The 14,724-nt window shown below is 40.6% G+C and overlaps 1 long non-coding RNA gene across 1 annotated transcript; it reads left to right on the forward strand.

Annotated features, from left to right (window-relative positions):
• The first annotated feature begins 438 nt into the window (after positions 1–438).
• LOC141585674 (uncharacterized) lies at positions 439–12,335 on the forward strand. The gene is made up of 3 exons (XR_012519290.1): positions 439–951; positions 2,871–2,987; positions 8,279–12,335. It is a non-coding gene; the product is annotated as an uncharacterized LOC141585674 (long non-coding RNA).
• The last annotated feature ends 2,389 nt before the right edge of the window (positions 12,336–14,724 follow it).

Below are 14,724 nucleotides of genomic sequence, written 5' to 3' on the forward strand. Positions count from 1 at the left end.
GAGAGACCTGCTTTAGAAGCTTTTATGGGCAAGGTTAGTAAAACAGCAGCAACAGTAATATGTATTTATCAAGTGTGTCCTATGTGTCAGGAACTACATATAGATAAATGCTGATAATAACCCAGCAAGAGAGGTATGGTTATTGTGGTGGACAACACTGGTTTGCTCAGATCACCTGGGGTCCCTTTTTGCCCATTTTGTGCACCTCCGGCTTGAATGTGCTCTTGTTTCCAACAGCAAGCATCTGTAGCTACTTTTTCCTAAGATTTTCCTTGGGCTCGTGGAGTTTGCTTTGCGGAGCTGGAAATGCCTTGGAATTTACATCTACCCTCCTTTCTCAGCACCCTTAACCAATGACTAGTGGATACAGAAATAGGAAGGCCCAGCTCCTTTGGATAAGGTCAACTCCGAGGTGTAATTCACAGTGGAGAGGTTTCCAGCAGCAGCAGGCCAAAGCTGACCTCTGTCCCTGGACCTTTGCCTGGAACTGCGTACCTGCCTAGCTTCCTCCCTTTTCCTCTCCTACATCCTCCGCTCAATTTCCAATTTCCCCTGCGAGCACTTTCTTAGTAATACAAATTCTCATCTTAGGATCCGCTTCTGGGAAACCTAACTTGTGATGTTACCCCTGATTTGTACATCAGAAAACTAAAGAATGCAGTGAGATGAAGCCACTTTCCTGCCTAAGGTCACACAAGTAAATGTCTGAGCTGGTATTTACAACCAGTCCTCTCTGACTTCAGACGTTTTGTTCCTTATGTTACCCACGGAGCCCATTTCCAAAGAGGAGAAGTTTGTGTATGGAAAACTTGGAGAAAAGCTTATCCTCACTGCCACACTTTTGTTCCCTTTTAGGAGTTTCTTGCCCATGTGACCAAGAATTGGTCAAAGTCACAGACACCTTTGGCAGCAACTCTTGGGAAGAATGTGATTGACTCGTCAGTATTCTCAGTAAGTGCACGTCATTTAGTTTTTGCTAAAAATGGACTCCAGTGGTCAATGGATTTACCGCATTGAAATGACCCTGAATAACATCTTCCTTATAGATGCATTTGCAGTTTCTTCTGTGCCAACACGGCTCTGGCAGTATCACAGTGAGGGGTCACTGCTTTGTGTTTATTTTCTTTGAAAGCTAGAGGTCAGGTAACCACTGCCAGAATCGTGACACTGTTATCGGCCTGTGGAAGAACTAGTTGGGCCTGGGGGGAGATACATTTTGGGAGCTGAGATACAGCAAAGGCATTGGCCTAAGGTGCCTGAGAAGTTGTGGCTAAACTTGGAGAAGGTAGAAGAGTGATTAAATAAATAAATAAAAGCCGAGTGATGCTAGAAATAGACATTGTTTTGGGCTCAGAAAGACCTGAATGGAAATCCTGGCTCATAAACTTTAGACGTGGAGCTTCAGACAAATTACTTAACCCCTCTAAAGCTCATTTCTTAATCATCTGCATAATTGGAGTTCTGATTGCACCTAGGTTGTAGAATTGCTGGCTTTGTTTTGTTTTGTTTTTAAGAGAGAATCTCACTGTTGTGTCACCCGGGCTGGAGTGCGGTGGCGTGATCTCGGCTCACTGCAGCCTCCACCTCCTGGGTTCAAGACATTTTCAAAATGCCTTAGCTTCCTGAGTAGCTAAGATTACAGGCATGCATGACCACACCCAGCTAATTTTTGTATTTTTAGTAGAGATAGGGTTTCACCATGTTGGCCAGACTGGTCTCCAACTCTTGGCCTCAAATGATCTGCCCACCTCGGCCTCCCAAAGTGCTGGGATTACAAGTGTGAGCCACTGCGCCTGGCCTGCTATGATTTCTATAATGAAATGATGGATATATAGGACTTGATGTATGTTTTGGCACATAGCGGGCATTTACTGATGATGTTTGTTTTAGTGAATAGCTTAAGTACAAATAATTTTTGCTTACATGAGGTAAGCGGGAAGATCAGGAGATTGTATAAACACGGTTAGCATGTCAATGTTTATCAGTGCACACTGAATTCTAACAAACTGCCTACTCACTAATGTCTTGTTTTGTGCCTATAATCAGGGGGAAAAGAAGATAAGACCTATATCATAAAAGCTACATTTTCTCATAGGAAATTGTGCCTTTCACAACCTTTTTCTCTTTCTTTTTTTTTTTTTTTTTTTTTTTTTGAGACAGAGTCTCACTCTGTTGCCCAGGCTGGAGTGCAGTGGTGCAGTCTCAGTTCACTGCAACCTTCATCTCCCAGGTTCAAGTGATTCCTCTGCCTCAATCTCCCCAGTAGCTGGGACTACAGGCATGCGTCACCACACCCAGCTAATTTTTGTATTTTTAGTAGAGACAGGGTTTCACCATATTGGCCAAGCTGTTCTCACACTCCAGACCTCTTGATCCACCCACCTCAGCCTCCCAAAGTGCTGAGATTCCATGCATGAGCCACCACACTCGGCCTCACAATCTTTTCAATGATGACAGCACAAAATATGGAGCCCATGACTCTGAATTTTTGTAAGTTGGTTGGGCTCTGCAACCTTTAGACCAGGCGTCCCCAAACTACGGCCTGTGAGCCACATGCGGCCCCCTGAGGCCATTTATCTGCCCCCCGCGCCCCCCCCCCCGCCGCCGCCACACTTCAAGAAGGGGTACCTCTTTCACTGGTGGTCAGTGAGAGGAGCACAGTATGTGGCGGCCCTCCAACGGTCTGAGGGACAGTGAACTGGCCCCCTGTGTAAAAAGTTTGGGGATGCCTGCTTTAGACTTACAGACAAATAGTTAATGTTTAGTTAATAGTTAATAGTTTACCTGGCCAAGAATTGTTTGGCCAGGTTAGGCTATGATGGTTTCAGGTCCACTCAGAGTCATTCTCTTCAATCGGCCTTATCTTCTAGGTGTTAACATCAATGCTCTGAGTATGGGTTGTGCAGTGGGAATAAAGAACAGTGAAATTGCGTACCTCCCTCAAAACATTCAAGGTCTCTTTCTTCTACACTAACTTGCCGATGATTGTAAGTAAAGCGATAAAAATAAATGCACTCATGTATCTATCGCTAGTTAATGATTTATAAAGAATCCTTCTAGGTAGACAGATTGTCACTTCTGTGGCTAAATTTGGAGGGAGGACCTCCAAGACTCTTGGTTGGCTAGAAATTTAGGATACAAATCACAATTTCTTGAGCCCTGTAGAATTTTTATGTAGGCTTTTGTTTGTTTTTGTCACTTGAGTTATCTGAAAGTCAATCTTGTTTGGCTTTTCACTGAGAGATACCTTCCTGTAAACCCACGTTGCTCAGTTACATGCATTTTTGAAAACTGAAACCCACAGAGGACACGTTACTGGTTCCAGTGCTTTGGCTAATGCGGACATGCCCCTGAGAGGAGCTGGGGGTTAATGGTGGTGTTTCTGGGCTAGGGCTGTGTCATCTTTTTTCCTGTCCAAGAGTGTAGAGTCATGACAGCTATGAAGGACGATTATAACTTTAAGCAAAGACATTCCTGGGAGAGCCACCCCTCTAAAAATTGAAATAAGTGGGCAGGGCAAGAATCTCTAAAAGGCTTCTGGTTTTCTTATCCCAGCCATGCTTAATCCAGTAGTTAAAGGTCCCAGAAAAATTACACCTTGGTCTTTCTTCTCACTTACCAAGTGTCTGAGTATGTTCCTGATTGAATACTTGCAGAATTTGAAAGTGCTGAGTCAGCTGGGCTGCTAAGAATGGGAAGAGAAATAAAATAAACCTTGACAAAATTGACCCTGGCCCCTGCTGATGAAAAATATAGCCCAATGTGGCCACAGCACAGGTTCGAAGGATGGTTCTTCTGTGAACCAGCTGTCATTTACCAGACGTAAAAAAAACTTGTCGGTCCACAGCTGAATCTGGCCAACAGAGATCTCCAGTTTAGCTAGGAAGAGTGTGGAATTGTATTTTTTTATTGCAGGAAGCCCTCTTTAGTTCACCACCAGTTCTTGTCTTCACTGTGGCCTCAACGTTCCCTTCCCGCTTGATCTGTGTCTGTCACCTGACTCTCCCTGGAGCTATGTAAGTCTATAACCACCGTCAGCCTCATTTTCCTCAACTGCCAAATGTGAGCCAGGCCTGTTTCACAGCGTTGTTGTGAGATCTACTGTGACAGCCTGGATGACATGGCCAGCATGGGCTAGTACTTCATGAGCTCAGTACACTTCTTCCTTCCTTTCCTTTTTCTTGCTTTCCCTTTTCTCTTGCCCCATTTCTCATTCTTGTTTTCCTCTTCTTTGTGATGTTTGGATATTGATTTGATCTCGTTGCTAAACTTTAAGCAAGTTTTTTTTTTTTAGTCCATGGAACCTCTGGGTTATTCTTCTTTGTCCTGAAGTGAAAGTTGTACTAAGTACGTCCTCTGCTTCTCCACAATTTATGAATCGAAAGAGACGTATCTAAAAGGCACAAAAGTGATTAAACACTGAGTTAGTCATGCCCTGAGTTAAGATGAGGTTTGACCCTGCTCCACATGAATCCAGAAGATGGTGGAAGATGACGACCTTGCATGCATTTTGCTTGGGGGATCTTACAGTTAGTGAAATTAAACTGCCCCACTGTGATGGTTAATACTGAGGGTCAACTTGATTGGATTGAAGGATGTAAAGTATTGATCCTGGGTGTGTCTGTGAGGGTGTTGCCAAAGGAGATTAACATTTGAGTCAGTGGGGCTGGGAAAGGCAGACCCACCCTTTAATTTGGGTAGGCACCATCTAATCAGCTGCCATTGCAGCTAGAATACAAAACAGGCAGAAAAATGTGGGCAAAAAAAAAAAAAAAAAAAGGACTGACCTAGTTCCCTAGCCTACATCTTTCTCCCTTGCTGGATGCTTCCTGCCCTTGAACATTGGACTCCAAGTTCTTCAGTTCTGGGACTTGCACTGGCTCTCCTTGCACCTCAGCTTATAGACCGCCTGTTGTGGGACCTTGTGACCATGTGAGCTTATACTTAATAAACTGCTATATATAAATAAATAAATATGTATATATATATATATATATATATAGAGAGAGAGAGAGAGAGAGAGAGAGAGAGAGAGAGAGAGAGGAGTTATATATATGTGTATATATGTATATATACACACATATATGTATATCTCCTTTATATTATATATAACTCCCTCTCTCTTTCTCACATATATGTGTATATATGTATATATCTCTCTCTATATGTATGTATGTATATATATCCTATATATGTATATATATAACTATATATGTATATATAACACATATGTGTGTATATATGTATATATACATATATAACTCTATATATGTATATATACATATACGTATATGTATATATACATATATACATATATACATATACATATATGTATATATACATATATAGAGTTATATATGTATATATACATATATGCATATATACACATATATGTTATATACATACATATATACATATATATACATGTGTGTGTGTATATATATATACACATATATGCATATATATACACATATATGTTATATACATACATATATACATATATACATGTGTGTGTGTGTATATATATATATATATATATATATATATATATATCTCCTATTAGTTCTGCCCTTTTGGGGAACCCTGACTAATACACTCACCATGAAGACAGAAAATATAATTCTAGTGTATTGAGACCCATCTAAATAAGTGGGTCTCATTTTTTCTTTTACAGTTGAGGAAGAGGAACTTATTAGGTTAAGGGTCTTGTTCAAAGCACTGAGATATTTAGTGGCAGGGACCTTTGAGCTAAGTGCCCAGTTTTTACTCTTCATTGTGAAACTTTATTGACCATAAGGGTCTAGAATGTTTTCAGTTTCTGCCTTTTGAATGACAATAATTGAGCTGGGAATTATTAGAGGCAAAGATTACATAAGCAATGAAGACATTATTGAGTAGCAATGCTGACCTTGGCATTGTAAAAAGAGGCAAGAAGGCACAGCTGTAGTATTCACATGCCCTAGAAGGCGGGAAGGAGAACCTTCTTTGAGATCTGGGTATAAGACTTGATTTGGATACCTACTAGCTGTGAACTTGGAAATGCTGTTTAATTTTCTTAAGCATCACTTCTCTCATTTGCATGGTAAAGAGAATTATTTCTGAACTTCCGCTGTTAAAACACATGTTTTGAATGAAGTAACCCCCAAACAGGCTTTGTGTGAGCAACATGGCTGTTTATTTCCTGCAGGCGGGCTGAGGCAGGAAAGGGCATCAGCCAACGGCAGTGGGATAGGAGTTGGTTTTGTAGGTTTGGGGTGGGCAGTGGACAGTTACAGTTTAGGGTGGTGTTTTGCAAGCTGGGAGGGGTTGAAGGTTTGCAAGCTGGGAAGGGGTCGTAGGGTGTGGAGTCATGAGGTTGACCATGTCGATTACAGAGTCCAATAGCTTTATTAATTAGGGCAGGAATAAGGAGCAATAGAGAATGTCTTAAAGTTAAGTAGGCGGCTGCAGAGACTGATCATTTCTTCCTCTTTTCTTGGTCTTCCAGTTACTTTAGATTTTCCAGGAACTCACCTGGAGTGTCCGTGCAGGTCACAGAAGCTAACATGGTATCCATAGGGCTACCTGTCAGCCTAGAACACTTTACACCCACTTCAAAAGTTTATTTTGAATTTCCAAATATAAATGATTTAGTCCAACAGAAGTGTTTAATATGCACCTTCTATGTGCAGGGTATATTATGCCTGGCACCAGAGATTCAAAGATGAATACAGCAAGCGCATGCTACATATGCTAAATGATGAACTATCAAGTTTGCATAAAAGAATGCATTGTTATTATTATAACCCAAGGGGCTGTCCCCTTCTCCCTGGAAATAGTGGCTGGAAAGACATCTGTTATCTCCTCTATCACCTATGCATCTCAGAGCTCTAGGATTTATTTCTCTCACTAGTTACAACAGCACATAGTACATTATACAAGGATGATTATTTAAAACAGGGCATCTGAAATGGTTTATTCATACATATACATATATGAGTTTCAGGGAGTGACTTACATCTCATCCTTGAGAAAGAATCATGACCCTTGAGGAAAAGTATAACACAGAATATTATGAAGCCAGGGCTGAATTTCTCAAGCTGCTTTATCTCCAACTTTCTTTAAGGTCCTGGAGTACTCATTTAATTTTTCTGAGTTTGAATTTCCTGTACTCAGGGAAGAAGAATCTTGCCCTTACCACTCCAGATGTTTCCCATGGAGTAAAGATGGCGATGAATATAGATGTGTTTTTAAAAATTTGTCAGTGACAGAAAGGTAAAGGTTAGCAGCAGGACTGACACCTACTTTTGGCCTTTACTTGAGACATCTGGGAAAAAAAGAAATGAACCAGGAAAATTCCCTTGCAAACTCACGAGGAAGCAGATTTCCTGGAAACTACAAATGGTGTTTACTAGCAGAAAAATAAAAAACAGTCCTCAACTATTAGCTACTTTTAGCAGAATATACCCAGTCTGTGTCAGTGGTTTATTGTAAATAAACCTGAAATCTATAACTCTATGAGACACAGCTCACTGGAAGATGTCACGTGGCTATGTAATTTGTTTGCTAATTGCTGTGTCTTACTATTGCTCATCAAGTTTGAATCAAAAGTAAACTTGGTCCTAGGTATGACCAGCGATTCACGCTGAATCTCATTTGCATTGTCTTTGTGTTGTCTCAGGTGCCGTCCTGTGTAAGGCAGAACAAGGCATTGGTAGAAAAAGCAGATGCTCCTTAGCTGAATTGGCTCCTCTGTTCAAGCAAAGTACAATACGCAGTTTTTTGTTTTGTTTTGTTTTTTGTTTTTGAGACAGAGTTTCTCTCTTGTTACCCAGGCTGGAGTGCAATGGCGTGATCTTGGCTCACCACAACCTCCGCCTCCTCGGTTCAAGCAATTCTCCTGCCTCAGCCTCCCAAGTAGCTGGGATTACAGGCACGCGCCACCACGCCCAGCTAATTTTTTTTGTATTTTTAGTAGAGACGGGGTTTCACCACGTTAACCAGGATGTGATCCACCTGCCTCGGCCTCCCAAAGTGCTGGGATTATAGGTGTGAGCCACCATGCTCCGCCAATATGCAGTTCTTAAACCTCACATGGGAAATCTGAACCAGAACAATCTTGGTGCAGGAGAAAACAAACATTTGGAGGCAGTGTTGATTGTCTTGACCTTTCTAATTGAACACTGCTCGGCAGTGTCTTGCTATTTTTGGTCAACCTTAAATCAGAAGTCAATTTGTAACTCATCATCACCAATGGCCCAAGATGAGACTCATTTGCATTATCTTTGTGCTTTCTCAGGTGTCCCTCACAGAGAAGGCATCGTTCGTACATCATTTTCGAACATCACTGAGGGGGTTTCTGTAAAACCCAATCCAATCTTTAAGGTAAAGATTTTGTGTATGTGTGAGATACAAGCACGTGAGACTTATGCAAAACGGCTTCTTTGGGCACAGGCCTGGGACACTGGGGGCTTTGCTGACTCTGTGATAATCAAAGAAGCATCAAGTTAGAAACAGCTCTGGGGGCAGTGGGGAGGAAGAATTGGTCACGTGGTCCACCCATTGGGTGTGGTCACCAATGTCTGCAGGCTGTCTTTAACCCTGTAGCCATATTCCACCTGGTCATTCTTTATTGTTGGATCTCCCCTCCCAGGTAGCACCCCCCCAGCCCCCAAAACAGTCTCCTCTGATACCTGTTAGAACAGTAGTATCCCCCCTTATTTCCTCCCTTCCTGTGTCATTGATTTTGACTTACCTGCAGCAGAAATGAGGAAAGCCTGGACTCCCCTCCCAAGTGCCCTGCCCCTCGGCTCCCTTTTTTCACACCTTGCCCATTGCCATTTGGAAAGGCAAGGGAGAAAGGCAAAGTTACACGCAACAAGTAGACGTTTTCCTTAGCCTAGGAAAAGATGTTCTTTAGGGTAATTAACCCAAAAAGTCAAGAAAGAAAGATTTTATCTTATTGGAACAGGCAAAGTCTCACTTTTGCAAACCCCAGACAGAAAAAGAATTGGAGAGAACAGTGGCTGTCTTCCTTAGCTCTCTACCTCGACTGTAGAATTTTCAATGGTGCTTTGAAAAACAATGTACTATTCCTGGGCCCCATTCCAGACTAGTCAAATTAGAATTTCTGAGTGAGGCCCAGGCGTGGGATTTCTAAATTGTTTTCCCAGTGATTCTAATGGGTAGCTGCAGTTGCAGACCACTGGGGTAGCAATTTTGTGGTCATTTGCTATTGTCCTTATGAGCAAAGTCAGGCAGCAAGTGCATTTCAGGGCATAAAATGGCTCAGGTCTAAAATGTTTTCTGTTGTAAGATCAGCTTTGTAAAATGAAAATCCAGTGCCAACCAGGGCATTAAGTCAGCCCATGTATAAAATAATTTCTTCTGAAGTTTTTGGCACTAACAAGTCCTGAGATGGTATTTTCTAGTGAGAATGGGCTTAATGGCCTGAGTACATCTATAAGCCAGAGAAATAACCTGATTGACTTCTCTCTTTTCCAGTTTATCAACTTGAAGAGGATATTAATATTTTTTCCATTTTAACAATGTGACTTACAAGTGGAACATTATGAAAAAGTGTGAGATCCATAATATTTCAGGGACATGACCATGCACAACTCCTTCCCACTCATGGGGGAGCTGACACCCCTATTCTCAGGAGAAAAATCACAGAATTTGTATGGTATTCCAGAAATTTTGAACTCTGGAGCCAACTGGATCACATTAAGGACCCAAGGGGGAGACATATTTGTACTCAATGTCTGCACATTAGCAATTTCTCTCTACATAATTTTGCTCTTAAGGACGATAGAATGAGGTCTGCTTTAATTAAATGCATAAGGAACACTAATCCACTTTGAAAGCCACCACTAATCCACTTACCGGTCGCCAAGTTATGCAGATACTAATGAGACTTTCAAGAGAACAGACGTAAGAGGAAGACAATTTACAGGAAATATGCTTGGAACAGTGCTCTATTGTATATATTCCTCATGGCCAATGGCTACCAAGCAACGCCAAAGTTAGTTCATTATACCCTGCCTCACTTATGGTTTGTGTCTTCTTTAGGGGGTTATTTATATAACAGAAGCAGAATATGGTAAGTAAAGTAAGAAATTGTGGATGTGTTTACAATTTGGTTCCCTTGCTCAATTGCACATTAGTTTGGTCTCCAGTTAATAAACTTTTATGTATATACTGCAAACTCCAAGTTTTTTCTGTATATACCCTTATAGCTTTAAATTTCAGTCCTGCAGGAAACTTCACCAATCAATTATATGCTATTCCATTTATTGTTGTTATTATAAATAGTTTTATGATACTGTTTATTGTTTTCTTAAATAGACACTGGAACTTCTATAACAAATTAATCGGAATATAACCATTGTTCAGGAAATGCTTGAATATTTTCAGCAGAAGCAAAGAAACGTATATTATCAATTTGATTGGAAAAAATAGCTGAGCTGTCTGAGAAATATTCCATGGGGAAGATCATTAAATATCTCAGTTCCATCCCTGCCCAGCTACAGAATCTCCTCTGAGAATCTTGCAATTCTCCATTAAAAAGCAAAAACAAACAACTCGTCATGTGATTTTGATAGACTCTATCATCTATTTCTGGAAATTAGCCATGTGTTCATTTAGGGCTGAAGTGGGGAGAGTAAACTTGCATTGATTGTATGACTGCTATATTGAGTCTCTTATTTATTACTCATAATGATTTTGTAAGATAAGAATTACTATATTTGTTTGATGCTTCAGAAAACGGTCCCAGAATTACACAACTAAGACAACTATCAAATTGGAGATCTGAACTCTGGAATTGCCTTGAAGTTGACTCTAAGCAATAGTAACAGGAATACACACATACATATATATTATAGATATACTGAAGGCACTGGAGAACAGGCGGAAACTGGAATGGGTTCTACTTCTTGAATAAAGAGCCAGCAGACCAACACTGAGTGAGTTTCCTATCTTTTTACAACTTTTAGCCTGATAAATTCACTCAGCACCGTATGGGTAGGCTAAAACTTGATAAAATCCACAGTCTTACTAGCTTGAAGAACTAGAAGACAAGAGTCTAGGGCTGCCCCAGCCACTGCAAAGGAGGGGAAATTCTGAAGAGAACCAGAAAAGGGGAACCCCACATTGTATGTATTAACTCAGTCCACTTCTCTGGCTGATCACACAACCATGGATGAATGGGGCAGAATCCAAGTATCCCAGTTAAGATTAAAAGAACTGATCTGAGAGTTTGAAGTTTGAGTACAGACATGTTACCTGACAATTAAAATAAAACAAAACAGTAAAACTATAATAAAAACAAAGCTCTTTAGAGGAACATAACAGAATCCAGTGTGTCCACAATATAACACAATGCCAGGAATATATGCAAAGATACAGCAAAATACGACTTATACTCAGTAGAAAAGGTATCTGATGAAAATCAGCCTTAAGGAAGATGTATTTTGTGGCTTAACCAACACTCCCACCTCCCCCCTGCTCCCAAGGCTCAAGAGAAATCTTTTAAGAAGGGGAAAGGAAGCTGGTGAAGATGGCATTCAGGCTGGGCACAACCTGTCTGTGGGGATGAATGCTCCAGAGAGGGATTATCGGTCAGAATCACAAGTTCCACAGGTGTGTGGAAAGATCTTGCTTCTATTTCCTGATGTTTCTCCAAAGAGCGTAGCTCAACAGCAAGCCTCTCCAGACAGAAACAGTGTTTATGTTCAGGTGGGTGCAAGGACTGGAAGACTCAATTTTCATGGGGTCCTGGTTATGCTTAGAGAATGTTTCAAGAAGGAAGAAGAGGTCAATAGTTTTGAGTGTTACTGAGAGATCAAGTAGGTGGTCAGTATTTTTCCTCAATTTACTTGCTTGTAAATTAGACAAAGTTCAGATTAGCAGCTCCTGTTTAGCAAAGGCATTCTGCAAAACCATGAAAATACTGAGTCATGGCAAGATGTTCTATATATTCAACTCCTCATTCTAGCTCAGTGTATTTTAAAATACTCTTATTTTTCATCTCCCACTGCTATCAGGGATGTGGTAGCCATTATAAATGCACCAAGATAAAGTTTTTAATACATGCACTTTCAGATTTGCCCTTGTAAGTATGTTAGGGTTCCTATTTTACAGATGCCATCACTCAAAGCACCAGTCTTTCCAGTCCACTCTGCTCCTGTTCCAAGTCCTGGTCAATCTCTTTGTATCATTCAACACATCCCCACTGATAGAGAACCCACACTATATATCTTTCAAGCTGTTTCAGTCCAAGTTCCCAAGGATAGCAGAAAATGTCAGTGCTTTTTGCAATGGAAGAAAAGGGTTTGGTTATACAGTTTATGCTTTCACAGAATTATTGTAGAGTTTGTGTGCCAGGGTGGGGAATTCATCTGCCATCACGGCCCTGGTGGCAAGTTCACCCATGGGAAGAAATTTCCTGATGAGAAAGAACTTCATGCTGAATAATATGAGTTTGGGGATCTTATCCATGACAAATGATGAGCCCAACACAAATGATTCCTGGTTTTTAGTCTACAGTATTCATACTGATTGGCTGGATGGCAAGCTTATGGTCTTTGGTATGAATAATGTGGAATCTATGGAATGTTTTGGCTCTATGATTGGCAAGACAGTGGGGAGATTACCACTGCTGTGCCAGTAACTCTCATAATTTGATTTTATGTTATCTTTACCACCAAACAATTTCTTCTTCAGCTAAGGAGAGCACCCTTGCTCCCAGTCCGTTCTCATATCCCATAATCTTTAAGGTCTCATTTGCTGTAGTTCTTCAGTCTTCATACCTGCCTTACCTCCTTCCAAGTCTAGTTAGACTTAATATTTAATTTGATGATTATTAAATAAAAGTTAAACAAGAAATACTATGCTTAGGGGGATGAGTTATTCTTCTCAACTCCCAGGAGCACCAGGAGCCACCAGGATCCCACCAGGATCATCACAACCAGGTGACCACCGGGGATGAGAGGGATAACTCATCCCCTCTAACATAATCAAGAGCAGCAGGGCAAACAACAGCAGTGTGGCCAGAAGCTTCCTGATCCTTGGCATGACAGGCTAATTGCCACTTGCAATATTGAGGAGATTAAAGTTCTTCTACCAATGGCTGTGCCCTTAGGGTCTCAGTTCCTCCAACTTGCTTCTTCTCTTTCCAACATGTCTTTTCCAGGAAATATACTCAGCCAGGTGGAGTGTCAACTTCCAACATGTGACAGCATGTGTGATCTCAGGGGGCACACTCTCCATAGATGAGTAGAGCACAGACCCGTGGTCTGACTACTTAAGTACCTTGACACTCTTGAGGTATCCATAAGATTGTTAGCAGGCAGCTCGCTTTATGTGTTACAAAAATCCAAATGGAAACATAAAAACTTCTTTCAAGTATTTGAAAATGTAGTGGAAGAAGGGACAGGCTTTTTCTGCGTCACCTTAGAGGACGCAATAAGAACAAATAGTAGAAGCATTTTGGTGAGGCAGATTGCAGTTTCATTTAAAGAAAAACCTGCTAATTCTCAGAGCGTGAGTTGCTGTGAACCACCCAATCTCTGGACCTGTAGTAAAGTGACCATCAAGCAGATCATCAAGAGAAGCTCCTACAGTGGAATGATGTTTGGAGAAAAAACTTCTAAGGTGCCATAATTGACTAAGTTACCTCCTGCTCCTCTGCAACTTATAGGAGCATCACAACCAGGTGAGCCACAAGTGTCTTCATTAAAAATATGGCTGACTCCTCACTGGCTATTTTTCAGCTGCAGTCCGCAAAGTCCAAACCCACTGTCAAAACACAGTTAAAAGATCCTCAGTCATGCCTATTCAGGCTTTATCATAGAGGTGTCATTTCTTCTCATGGATTTTCTTGTTTGTTTTTTGTTTTTCCTTATGTTTCTCTGTAATTCTTGGAGATGAGTTTTTTGTTCCAGCAGAATCGGTCTTATGAGAAAAGCATGCGTTGTGACTTGAAGTTTCCATTTTTGGTTATTAAGCAAGCTCAGAAGGGAAATTAATTATGCCAGAGTTTATGGTCAAGATATTTTGTGCTGCAATTAATTTCCCATGTCTTTTATTTCCTCTGTGGAATATTAAGAGCGCATGGTTATTGGAGAACCCTATTTGGGGTGAGTCAGGCTCTCTTAGGTCTCTTTAATATTTCCCAACCCTTCTACTTAACTTCAAAGAGGCAGCTACTTATCTGTTAAGATTGTCCAGGTTGACAGAAGAACATGGGGGTTGCTGAGTAGTGATTTGATTTTACTCCCCTTGGATATAAGTAGCAATTAACCCCTTACAAAAAGAATAAAGAAGTAATTAATAATTGTAAATGTAAAATGCTTTTCATGCAAACCATTTCTTTATTGTTGTGATTTTTAAATTTAGCCTCTGCAGGGTTCCTATTTCAAAGACTGCTAGACTGCTAACTAGCTGTGTGATCCCAGGCAAGTCACATCAACTGCTTGAATTTCATCGATAAAGTAAGACGTGAATATATGTTTTTGTTCTCCAAATGTCTTACTTCTAAACATCATATAATTTAATATCTCAACATGTGTCTGAGGTCACAATATTTTACTTTTCTCTTTGCTTTTGTCTTCATGTGGAATATTTAGATGACAAGTTTAGGGTTTAAAAATGAGGGCATCTTTATTTCTGTTCTGTTAAATCTTATACTTGTCCATCATGATACTTAATTTTCTATTTCCAATTCTCTGTTGAATTTAGACC

This window comes from Saimiri boliviensis, chromosome 9 (assembly GCF_048565385.1).
Source record: "Saimiri boliviensis isolate mSaiBol1 chromosome 9, mSaiBol1.pri, whole genome shotgun sequence".
Classification (NCBI taxonomy): Eukaryota; Metazoa; Chordata; class Mammalia; order Primates; family Cebidae; genus Saimiri; species Saimiri boliviensis.